Source organism: Macrobrachium rosenbergii, chromosome 10 (assembly GCF_040412425.1).
Source record: "Macrobrachium rosenbergii isolate ZJJX-2024 chromosome 10, ASM4041242v1, whole genome shotgun sequence".
Lineage (NCBI taxonomy): Eukaryota > Metazoa > Arthropoda > Malacostraca > Decapoda > Palaemonidae > Macrobrachium > Macrobrachium rosenbergii.
The window spans coordinates 9,227,967-9,241,936 of NC_089750.1; the positions used below are offsets into that span (position 1 = coordinate 9,227,967).

At 33.9% G+C, this 13,970-nt stretch overlaps 1 pseudogene; it reads right to left on the bottom strand.

The window, feature by feature from the left end:
* Positions 1 to 9,438: 9,438 nt before the first annotated feature.
* The window catches only part of LOC136842478 (galactosylgalactosylxylosylprotein 3-beta-glucuronosyltransferase P-like), a 17,336-nt pseudogene continuing 12,804 nt past the window's right edge, over positions 9,439 to 13,970 (bottom strand).

Below are 13,970 nucleotides of genomic sequence, written 5' to 3' on the forward strand. Positions count from 1 at the left end.
TAACTTCGGTAAACATTTGCTAAAAAACGAAAATATTCTTGCCATGTGAAAATCTGGCAACCGAGTAAGACATCTGTCATCCGTTAATCAAAGCACCACTTAACATTATGGACTACTGGTTAACTTGAATGCAAAGAAAGGAATGTGTTAGCCTTAGTTAGTGCAATTGAATGGACGGTATCATTTCAGAATACCAATAGAATTATGACATCTTCAACTCCGTGCTATATATAAATATATATATATATATATATATATATATATATATATATATATATATATATATATATATATATATATATATATATATGTGTGTGTGTGTGTGTGTGTGTGTGTGTATGTATGTATGTGTGTATATAAAACATTTAAGGATGTGCCCCTAAGGGGGTTAGTGCCGTCAGTGCACCTCATGCGGTGCACTGTAGGCATTACTCAAGGTTCTTTGCAGCGTCCATTCGGCCCCTAGCAGCAACCGCTTTCGATCCTTTTACTGTACTTCCTTTCATATTCTCTTTCTTCCATCTTGCTTTCCACCCTCTCCTAACAATTGACTCATATATGTATATATATAAAAATACCTTGGCTTGAATTGACATTATTATTGCCGAGATCAGTGCAACTGTCATCACTTCAGAATGAAGAAAAAGTAATAGAAAGAGCCTGATAGACAATAAGACTGACAAACATAAAGACAGAGAGAGAGAGAATGATTTTTGTATGAGTGGAAAGTGAATCAACGACATCCTTAAATGTTTTTTTTAATAGGCTGGAATTAGGAATAACAATAATGAAAAAATCTGCGTGATTCAGAATCCTGATCATCTATGCAAAACATGAACTGGAGTAAAGAGTTGGTAACACGTTACTGAGCAATGAGGCGCAGAGAGGCATTTTTAAGAGCAGTACCTTTGATCTGTTATTTAAGTTTTAGATAACTTTTTATTGTAAGTCGTTACTGTCTAGGCAATAATAACCATCTTTAGGAACCGTTAAAGTGGTAGTTTGAGACGAACGACAACTTACATTCAGTTCTTAGTCTATATTATAAACTACTATCCATACCAGGGACCTCGAGTCATCGTTTTTCTCAAATATCTTTCAAACTAATTATTTGATCGAAATGGTACTTTGACACAGTGTACAAGACACCTCCTGCTAATTTTTGGTAATATAGTGCATTGTCAAATGGTGTTAGTTAAGCATTTCTCTTGACTTTTAAAGGCAAAGTCTCATGAGCCAGCAGGACTCATCTACAGAATCAAACGTCCGCTATCCCCCATAGACAGGAAAGGTGGGGGAGGGGCGGAGATGGGGAGGCCAGGAAAGTGGGTTGAGGGTGGGATGAGGCGGGGAGGGGAGAGGGAGGAACGGGATGGGGATAAATGACGTTCGAATGCATAGTTTGACGATGCTTGGCAACACCATGTAAGTCAAGAGTAAACGCCTTAACCGAAACCATTTGACAGTGCACTATATTACCAAAACCTAGCGGGAGGTATATTGTACACTGAAGTACCACTTCCATCAAATAATTAGTTTGAAAGATATATGAGAAAAACGATGACTCGCGGTCCCTGAAATGGATAGTAGTTCAAAATTGCCACAAAATTAAGGTAATCCTTGCCCATACAGTATGCGACGTGTCATGTATCATTGTCTAGTTCTTGCATAAAATGTAAACACTCTATGTTCGCCTTGTCCCACCAGAGTTTCAGTTGAAATTTGGAGTTTGTATTAATGTTGATCAGTATTTCATTAACTCATTTAAAACTACATGATTTTAGTAAAAAAAGAGGAATATCACAGGACATATCCATTAAACTTATATCGATTTCGCAATAAGAGAACAGTGATAGAGGAGAGCTGAAACTACCAGAACAAGATGTGCGAGAAACCAGTATTGGGTACTATCGAGAATAGGCCTATATAACTACATAAGAAGAGATATTTTATATACTATTCGGAGTGGATGTGATTGTCCCATGGTCTAGGTAGGTGTCTGGCTATCTTAAACTCAATTGATTCATCCTCTTGACGAAAGGGAAACCGATTCCCCCTCCCTTATTGGAAGTTCAGAAATATAATCAGATTTACCTTATCTTACAATTTGAAGGCGGAATTAGTAGCCAACATTTAGCATTTAGCATTAGCATTCTAACATGTCAAGTAACAAGTGTTGAACCTAACAGATTAATTGGCAAATTAACTAATGTTGCGTTACACAGTTTATCTAACAAAAATCGCGTTTCTTCTTTTAAGTATCTCCCACCTCTGTAGAGCTACAAAAAAGTTTTGCACAATAGATAACTTTTATTTAGAGGAATGTTTAGCCTCAAGATAAAATCTGAAAGTTAATTGTTTTCATTACATGATCTGTTTTTTCTTTTAAAAATGATCTGAACCGCTCTGAGGATTACCAAGGCTGCGGGCTTTCGGATGAATTATAATATATCCCCGTGACGTCACTTTCGATAGTAAATGAGTCACTGCATGTTCCCCAGGTCCTGATGTTCCAGCCATCCTCTGGGGCACCTTCATTATATGCAAGTTTCCTGACCTGGAAGCAAGAGTAAAACTATTGCTTTTGCGATTTCACTAAACTAAGTTTAAATTTCAACCACAACTTTGTTTAACCTAATGAATTTTTCAATACTCTGCTGACTTTTTCACATACAGTACTCCATAAATCAGAATCGACGAATTAGAAAAAAAATAACACAAGGGAACCGTCACATGAAAATTGCAGACGGCCAATAAACATAGATATGCAGATTTAATCTTAACTTGTAGTCATTTAACTACGTGCAACTTGTAGAAAAATGATGGCAGTAGATGTGGACATTTAACTTGATTTAGAACAAGTGCCATTACGAGCAATCCTTACCTCCTCATCAGTAAGCTGTCTGGGAAAGAGTAAAGGAAGAGTGAAATAGCCACCAAACCCGGTAACTGTGTTGTCCGGATATGGTTGGACGTTGATGTATACAGTGTCTTTCTTCTGAAAAAGAAATAGATCACAAAATCAGTCCATTGTGTCTCTCCTCCCAAACGAGATGTTCTCTCAAACCTAGGCTTGTTCAATTAAGACTTTGCTTGCATTTTGACGTTACTTCCTAAAATTATTTTCTCGTATATTTATACTCGTGCACAAGGGGACGAAATCAGTTCCAGAATTGAGCAAATGCATTTTTGGTCCAATCAATGGGGCGCAATTCCAGACCAACCGGTTGAAAAATACTCGTGGTGTTCTTCTTCGAACTGCTCTCTTCCGTCATCTGTTCCCTTTTTCCATTGACATAGTAAGCTAATCCTGGGCCGAAGGTGACGCAAATGTGGGTCCATCGGAAGGGGGTGATGGAGACGCTGGACTTGTAAACCCGTGACCCTTGCTTCACATACGCCCATCCCTCTTGCACTGGTGTCAGAAATGATGGGGATTACAGGGTGGCTATTCATTCGCGCTTATTGTACATGTACTATATACGCGTGCAATGCAATGTACATGTACTATATACGCGTGCAATGCAATGTGTAAGTGTGTTAAATATTTCTATTAAGTACACACGCACACTGTATGCATACATATATACATAGTCATTTATGCATTATATATGTATATAATGTATGTATATATATGTTCAGTATATATACACATAGTCATTTATACATTAAGGAGATGACATGGTCTATAATTCATTGCAGTAACCGGTATCGTGGAGGAGTTAACTTTGTTTAATTATTGTTGCATTAACTAAAATTTTATATGAATACTACAAGGGAACAATAATCACTTCTTTCATTCAGGTATGTAGGTAAAAGTGCAGTAGTTGTTGCAGTAATTCAAATTTCAATAAGACCACGCAAAAAGTTTTGTAGTGTTTCGGAGACTTACTAATGAGTATCGTGTCACCTTCCAGACAGACGATGCTAATCTTGTCGTAAACGGCAAAGTAAACCTTCACATTCAGGCAGACCGTGAGGTCTGTCACATTCTCCATGCCCGTCAGGTTTGTTATAACCGAGCCGTCGACCTTCGTCGGGGGATAATGCAGGTTCACTCCAAAAACATCTGTAGTTTCATCTAGATGAAGAAGAGAGATGATGAATACATATATATATATATATATATATATATATATATATATATATATATATATATACTATATATATATATATATATATATATATATATATATATATATATATATATATATATATATATATATATATATATATATAACTACACGTTGAAGGGGAAATCAGACAGACACGGATGCTCATGTAAATAGGAACTCAAATAGATATTAGTTAGAATTTTACACACACACACATATATACACATATATGTAAATATATATATATATATATATATATATATATATATATATATATATATATATATATATATAAATCTTTATCACACCGTGATTTATATACAATCATGAAGCTACAAATAGTGTTTAATATCAATTCACGCTACCTCAGGAATATTCCCGATGGGAAATTATCACCGAAGGGGAATTTTTCTAAGTGATAAATGGATCAGACTGGAGTTGTTGGAAAGTATCGTGCCGAGGGATCGGGACCCGGCGGTACTGATCCATTTATCACTTATAAAAATTCCCCTTCGGTGATAATTCCCCATCGGGGATATTCCCGAGGTAGCGTAAATTGGATATTAAACAACATTTGTAGCTTCATGATTATATATATATATGATATATATATATATATATATATATATATATATATATATATATATATATATATATATATATATATATATATATATATATATATATATATAATATTACAGGTAAAAAAGAGTCCAAGGCTGAGAGGATAAGAAATTTGCGGATGAGAGACGACAGTAATGGTGAATGAAGATGAATGATGATGATTAGTGATATTCGCAATTACTAGCAGCTTCGCGGAATCGGTCTGAGGACGAGTGCGGAGTTGGCTGGAGGAAAAGGAACGGCGCTGGCACTGACGAATGGTGATAAGGATGAGACCGGCTAGACGCTGCTGTAGTAAATGATTATAAGTGATAAGTATAACAATGAGGAATTTGACTTCCATGACTCCTGTCGGCACTTGTCGTGACGGCACTCAGTAGCTAAACTTATAAGCGATGCTGCTATTCGACAGCAAATGAAATAGATATTAGTTTTTACTTCAACTAGTTCTAGTTATCCTTGCTACCAGAAACCTCTCAGCCCTGGACTTTTACCTGTAACATTATATATATATAATATATATAAATATATAAGACTTACATTTATGTATATATATATATATATATATATATATATATATATATATATATATATATATATATATATATATATATATATATATATTTATGTTTGTGTGTGCGTAAAATGCCCGCTAATACCTTACCTTAAGGGGTCTTTCTGTTTACATGCCTGTCTGTCCGTCTATCTCTCCCTCAACTTCCTAGGGTATATTCTCAGAAAAATCACAGCAGATGCTTGTGATTCAGTACAAGTGAATACCACTGGAAAATAACAGCTAGAAGATCAGTACCAAGCACTTTCGAGTTTATTTACGCATTGTCGGGGTAAATTTTCTTTCTGTTATTTTCCTGTGGTATTTTTTTTACTTACCATAATTGACCAATGCAAATATAGGCAAGAAAACGACTGAAAGGACGATGGCCAGCATACTTCGAGTTCCAAGGGGAAATTATCTTCCGGGATATTTCCCTGTTGATGTCGGTTCATTTACTTTTGGAACCCTGGAAAGATAGGAAAACCTTGTTGCATGTCATAATTAGCAAAGAAATCATTTAGTAAAGATTATTATCAACTCTGGCCACACATTCCAGTGACAGATCAAAAGGCCACTTACTTTGTTTAGACGTGCAGCGGCCAATGGGACTGGCAACTTGATGGGTTCTGAAGCCCAGGACGGAAGAGAACAAGAAAATGTGAATGGAAAAAGTGAGAGACGGGGCTAAACCACGAAGGAAGCAGCGGAAGAACTGAATAAGTTTTATATTATTAAACTTCTTCTTTTTTTATTAAACAAGTCTCAGTAAATACAGACGAAATGAAAGATACGACCTGAGACATTTTAACTTGAACTTTCTGTGAGGAAGGACAATGTACAATGGCTAACAACAGCCTGAGAGTTGAAAGTAAGTCTTAGGTCATTGTGCAGAGGCTAAGAACAGCCTGAGGGTTGAAAGGAAGTCTTTTTCTACATATCCTGCATGTCTTTCTAAAAGACTAAATTAACAATAATGTAACACGAAATTAAAGACTGACAAGGACACAAATCACCCAAAACCATTCAATACGGGAACTTAACTCAACAGAAGCCGTGTGATTCAAATGGATGAAAATTACACTTGAAAAAAATTATGAAGCCTCACGGAAAGTTCCTGCCTTCAAGCTGACCAATTTTGTTTGCATGTGACTCCTATTCTCTAAATATCAAGAAGAGACTCTTAGAAGTATTCTGAAGACCAGTGTAATCTACTTGGAACCCACAACTGAATGCCTACAGCTTTTGTGGTTTGAACCTTTAGATAATTAGGTGTAATATCGTGCATTTACCTGTACAACACACCTTTGTCGAGTGTGTTACGATTTTAGAGTACACGTGTTTGTAAATGTTGTATACCTGCTATGGGTGATAAAAATATGGAGATTTATTGTATGTCAGCAGAATACTCAGTCGCTTTGAAAAGCAAAGCTGAATCTGAGTTTCAGTACAAATATTTTGTCCTTATGGAGCCAGAATACCCAGCAAGCAATAAAGCTTGCGTTTTCTTGTATATTGACACACTTACTTGCCATGCTCTTTAAAAGTTTCCCCTTTTCGTTTTTATGACTGTCGTCAGTTTTCAGTTTATCTCTAGTCTCTTTTCATGCTGAGTTTTTCAACTGTTGCCAGGATTTCAGTTCTAATGTCTTTGTTTATTTTGTGCTTGGTTTAAATCTCAGACGATACTTTGAAATTTTTTTCCTTCCATTTATTTTAGCAAACTTTGTTACCCTGTTTTTGTGCTTACGCCATTTTCCACTCTTTTAACACAAAAATAGTAATGATAAAAGTAGTACTAATAAAAATTATAATAATAATAATAGCGTAACAATGACGGTCATAGCCATGGTAATACTGATATCAACGATGATAATTATTATAACAATGATTTTAGAAACGACAGTGATGAAAATAGTAATTGAAACATCTGTGCTGACAGTGGTATACCTAACAAGCACCAAGTTCTTACCTACCTCTGTGACGTCTTAAAGAGGACTAAATGACGGTGCAAAGTAATCTGTCGTAACATAATGACTTGGCGTTGCTAAAACAATTTTCAAATAAACACTGGCTGTTGTTTGCTAGACCAAACCCATAATCCCCTTTCAGTCTATTATTACCTCAAGAGCAACTCAATACTTATATTGCTGTTAATGAGTATTTTGTTCCTGACCGAGAAATTCTCGATGGCTTAACATTTTCTGAGTGCCCTTATTTTTCTTAGACGGTGATAAGTGGGCACATGCATTCACACGCGCACATACACATACACACACACACACACATATATATATATATGTGTGTGTGTGTGTGTGTGTGTAAATATATAATATGTATGTGTGTGAGTACGGATCTTCTGAACGTTATCTTCCTGTGCTTTTCGCCTACAATATATATATATATATATATATATATATATATATATATATATATATATATATATATGTGTGTGTGTGTGTGTACATATATATTATATATGTGTATATATATACATATATATAATATATGCGCGTGTGTGCGCATTATATAAAGTATATATAATAAAATATTCGCATAGAGTTTGACTATGAAAAAGCGATACTTAGTGCTTCAACAGTGTTCATAAACTTTAGCACATACAATACGACCGCGGTTAATGGCTACCCATGCATAATGTGACAAGGCTCACTGAATATCATTAGTTCATTCCGGAACAAAACACAAAGTGGAGAGGAAAAAATGAAGAAATAATAGAAAAACGAGGTATACCTCCTGGCACCATCTCTGCCAAAGGCATAAATCATATTTTCTTTTAAAGGATATAAGCATACGTCTTCCGGTACTGGTTATTTACCAAAATATTTCGTTTACTGGACGCGTTTATGACGTTATCCAGAAAAATTCCAAGGCAAAGTGCCTTTGTTAAAGGTTTGTTGACGGTGATTAGAAGGTGAAACTGACTGATGGACTGGCTTGACGAAGTGGACAAGAGTCCCAGTTAGAGTAGGGATAGATGGAGAAAACCCCGTAGAGATGAGTTCTGAAATAGTCTTAATTTTTGGAAATAATGTCGTTTCAGAGTTTAATTTCGCACGAGTAAATGTAGCACGGAAACTTCAAAGAATTTTTTTTTATCACACAAAACTTGTTCAGAGATGATGGATAATTATACCGTAGGATTTTGTGATTAAAACAGATCCACGAGGAATTATAAATTACTTTATTTTAAAGTCTAATTTAAAAAAAAAAAACCATGGTTGCTTCATGAGCAGAGATAGAGGAGTATCATTAGCATCTGAATATCAACACAGGAAGAGAATCGGTCTGATACAAAGAAAATGGACGAAGCAGAGAAATTACAAAATGGGAAATCGCCTCGAATAATGAGCATGTCTGTCGCCCATAGCAATGATGCCTTTGTGCTATGGTTTCACCGTTCACTGTCGATGAAGTTCTATATTCCATTTACTTAATTCGTATGCTAAAATTGTTTGTGCGTTGCCACAGAAACGGTTTGCCATTAGCATTAAGGCGTGACCTGGGGATCAATTGATTTGATTCTTCGGCAATTTTTGGAGAGTTTTATTTCGGATATTTATGATATATATAGATTACAAATCACCAACGACACACGTCATTGTGCTGTGCTTGGTCTTTCCTTACATTTCTCCTACTTTATCTTATTCTTATTTTTATTGTTATATTTCCACCTCTTTCGATTCAGAGGAGGTAAGTTGATGATCTTTCTCTATAAAGATTATACACACCTGAATGAATAATATCCTTTATTTATTTAGTAATTAATTAAAATACTGAATTTAGTTGTAAATTCTGTTGTTGTTGCTGCTGACGTGTTATTAAATATATATTTAAGAGAAATAATAATTTTGAAGAGATTTTTTTTTAAATACAAGCTGAGAATATCATTCATTATGTATTGAGCCCTTATAATTCTACTTACTGTCTGTTCAAAAATATTCATATATATAATATATATATAATATATATATATATATATATATATATATATATATATATATATATATATATATATATATATATATATATATATATATATATATATTATATATGTGTGTATGTAGTATATATATATATATATATATATATATATATATATATATATATATATATATATATATATATATAATATATATATATATATATATATAATATATGTGTATATATATTATAAACGTATATATATACACATATCTCATAACGGATTTAGTCTTTAAAAACGTATGAAAATATAAATATGAAATATAAATATGTCTTTAAAAATTAACAGTGGCACCAGCGAATCGTAGACTCCTCTAGGGTTCCAGTATCATCGTCTTTTGCAGCTGTCTAAGGTTCGTTCCGTCGTATTTCCTATTTAAAATCGTCTTCTTTGAAGGCTTATTGGGTCTTGTTTTCGTGTGCCACACGTAGACCTGCGAATGATGAGGCTTTGTTAAGCAAATGAATTGAATTTTCGCTTAAAAGGGTCATCCTCCTCATTGGAAAGTTACATTTTTTCTCTAAATTCAACCTGAAATGCGAATGCGGTAATTATCTTTCAATAAGTAATTCTGCTTCTTTAATGGATTTTCGTTTGACAGATAGCAGAAGGATACTTTTTCAATATACATTTTTATACCACTGTTTAGAATTAGCAGAAGGATAGTTTTTAATATACATTTCTATACCACTATTTAGAATTTGCGCTGAAAAGATGGTCGAAGAATTCTTTCTCGATGGAATAGTATTGTTTCCACCTGGAATTTTCCTTCAGTAAGACTTTTTAATAAGGCTTTATTAAAGTCTTCCTAAGCGGAAAATTCCCGGTGGAAACAAGACTGAGAAGAGAACTTTTTGGACATCTTTTTCAGCATAAATTCTAAACGTGGTATAGAAATGTATATTGAAAACTATCCTTCTGCTCTCTGTTAGGCGGAAATCCATTGAAGAAATAGAATCGCTTGTTGAAGGAAAATGATATCATCTGCATTTTAGGTTGAATTTAGTGAGAAAATACAACTTTTTTTTATTGAAGATAATAATCTTTTTAAGTGAAAATTCAAAAAGGAAACCCTTCTATTATACCAAAAGAAATACTTCCTCTGCTGTATTTTTGTGCAAAAACTGAAAAAAGCAAACAAGAATGTTAATGAAGAAAATCGTGCTTTTAATGCTCTTTCAAGCGTCGTAAGTTCCAAAAAAGGAAACAACTGTTTGTTGACAAAAGCAATCCTCTGTCATTCTTTTGCTGTCTCTTCAGTTCTTTTACAACTTTTAAAAGGTCCGGTAAAATTTACCAAATAACCACTAGTATTATTATATTTAATTTCTTTAAATCACTGATGTTTTTTCAGGATAGTCCCCGAGTGTGGCAATTGAATGCGAAAATTTAAGTTTGTTCTTTAGTGAATTTATTGAGAACCTAGCAAAAACTCCAATGTCTCATTATGAAAAGAGAGAGAGAGAGAGAGAGAGAGAGAGAGAGAGAGAGAGAGAGAGAGAGAGAGAGAGAGAGAGAGAGAGAGAGAGTTCAGAATGTCAGAGCTTTGTAGAGACAAGAAAACTAATTTTCGGACAGATTATTATTATTATCATTCAGAAGATGAAACCTGTTCATAAGGAACAACCTGCCAAAGGGGCCATTGACTTGAAATTCAAGCTTCCAAAGAATATGGAGTTCATTTGAAAGTAGTAACAGAAGGTAATAGTAAATACAGGAAGAAGAGATCCGTCATTAGAAAAGAAAAAATAAATTATCAGATTAATAAATAATTAAAAATGTGAGTAAATTATTAAAATACTAGGAGAATTGCTCCAGGGTGGTAATGCATTGCTACACAGAAACTCATTTGTTTATTTTTAGATTCATAGATTGATAGAGAGAGAGAGAGAGAGAGAGAGAGAGAGAGAGAGAGAGAGAGAGAGAGAGAGAGAGAGAGAGAACTGACTTTCGTACATCCATCGGCGAGAAACTCAAGTTGTTTGGGCTCAATTTCGAGGCTTCTCAAAAACCCATCTTCTTCGTAACCTGCTCTGTAAGGCATCGAAGCTTTAGGCTTCTGAAAAGGATTAGTAAATCAAAATTAATAGAATAATTCACTGCAAGGGTGGGAGGAGAGAAAAAAATAATGTCCCTGTCTTGCCCAAAACTACACGAGGGGCCCCCCCCCCCCCAAAAAAAAAGAGGGCTTGTGAGAGGCGGGGGAGGAGAATTAAGAAAGAGCAGTGGGTTACCCTGAAGGAAGCCGCTGGGGAGGGTAACCAAACATCTGGATCCTGCCCAGGCATGAAGGAGACAAGAGGTGTGGAGGTGGCGGGGAGTGGAGGGTGGTTAAGAAGGGAGTAGGTACACAGGCTGTAAGACAATTTAAAGTTTCATCGGTCTTAGCTGATAAAGAGCCTTTGCATTCATTCTAAACTCTTTATTGAAATTACCCGTGCTAGGCTTTTAACTTATCTTATTCTCAATGGAAAATGAAGTAAGGATTTTCAGATACCATCATCAAATGACAGTGTACATCAGTTGATCTTCAGTAGAATGGAATTTTAAATTTTGCTTACATTCCAAGCCTCAAAAAATATGAAGTAAAAGCGGTAGAATTTCATTAGGCTCGAAAAGGTACCAATGATTAAACTAGAGGTTGAGATGATACTCATTAAAATTAATAATAATAATAATAATAATAATAATAATAATAATAATAATAATAATAATAATAATAATAGTAATAATAATAATAATAATAATAATAATAATAATAATGAAAAGCAGAGAAAGAAAGAACATGGAGAGGACGTAAAGGATGAATTAATAATAATTTTATTAATCTTGCTAACAAACGATGAAAAGACCAAACCAGAAATATTACCTCTACTAACCTCGTTGGATGAGGTAAAAGTAGCAAGATTTATTATTATTATTATTATTATTATTATTATTATTATTATTATTATTATTATTATTATTATTATTATTAAGAATTTACCAATAAAGACGCCAATATGATATTTTCACCCTTATGAACTGATATGGGTATGCAAGGCTTCTTATCAGTCATTAACAATTCACCAACAACAACAAAAATAATAATAATAATAATAATAATAATAATAATAATAATAATAATAATAATAATAATTATTATTATTATTATTATTATTATTATTATTATTATTATTATTATTATTATTATTATTATTATTATTATGTCTGGGTAGATTTGCTGTAAATATATATGTACCCATGCATAACCAATTATTTCTTTCCCCATTTCAAGACTCATGCTACTATTATTATTATTATTATTATTATTATTATTATTATTATTATTATTATTATTATTATTATTATTATTATTATTATTACGAAGGAAGGAGATCCTCTTTGAGGAAAGTTTTGTTGAATAAAATGGCTGCATTTTGCGAATTGATTTTAAACTGAGTTTTCTCAATTCTTCTAAGAATTCGCTTTTCTTGCACATTAATATTAGTCAATAATTGTCCAGTGTTCATATTTTGATGGATGACACGGGGAATCGGAAGCTCTCTGGGTAGATTTATTGTAAATATATTTTTACCCATACATAACTGTAGATTTGTTTCTCCACTGATGTGCAGGAAAAGCTAATTATTATAAGAATTGAGAAAACTCGGTATAAAATCAATTCGCAAAATGCAGCCATTTTATTCAACAAATATTATTATTATTATTATTATTATTATTATTATTATTATTAACGGATTATTATTATTATTATAATTATTATTATTATTATTATTATTATTATTATTATTATCATTATTATTATTATTATTATTATTATTATTATTATTATTATTATTATTATTATTATATGATACTTTCACCCTCAGGAACGGACATGGGTCCGCAAGGCTTCTCATCAGTCCCAACCAACCTGGAGAAGGTACTGGACGCTGAAGGCGAAACCGGCCAAACTCCTTTGTGGAACGTATCCTGCCGATCCACCCGTCATACCAAAGGTCATAAAGGCGACCTCTCTTTGTGCGACGGGCTGTCGTAAGGAAGTGCGTCGTCAAAGGTCAACGGGAAACGCCGAAACTCTCTTTGTGCGGCGTATCTGTCAGTAAGGAAGGAGAAGGTCAAAGGTCATGAAGGCGTTTCTTGTCTTTGATTCTATGAAATTTGAGGCTTTCGAGTCAAGCACGGGGTTAATGTTTGTCATTCAGTATTGAAGACAGTTGAAAAGGAGTCAGAGTGTTTTGACAGTAAGATAAAGAGATCTTGAACGTAAAGAAGATAAATTACGAGGATCTAAAGGTAGAATGGGCGAAGTATATCTTAGTTTACCCAGACCACTGAGCTGATTAACAGCTCTCCTAGGGCTGGCCCGAAGGATTAGACTTATTTTACGTGGCTAAGAACCAATTGGTTACCTAGCAACGGGACCTACAGCTTATTGTGGAATACGAACCACATTATAGCTAGAAATGAAATTCTATCACCAGAAATAAATTCTTCTGAATTCTTCATTAGCCAGCCAGAGACTAAAAATCTACCGCTGCACCAAGGAGTAAAATTTAGGTTAGAGAGGCTGGACAGCAAGACTGAAGAAGGAATGGAGATAAAGTAAAAATGCTAGAATGTGAGCGTACCTTCCGGCTGAAGGGATGCTGTAAACACACTTCAGTAATAC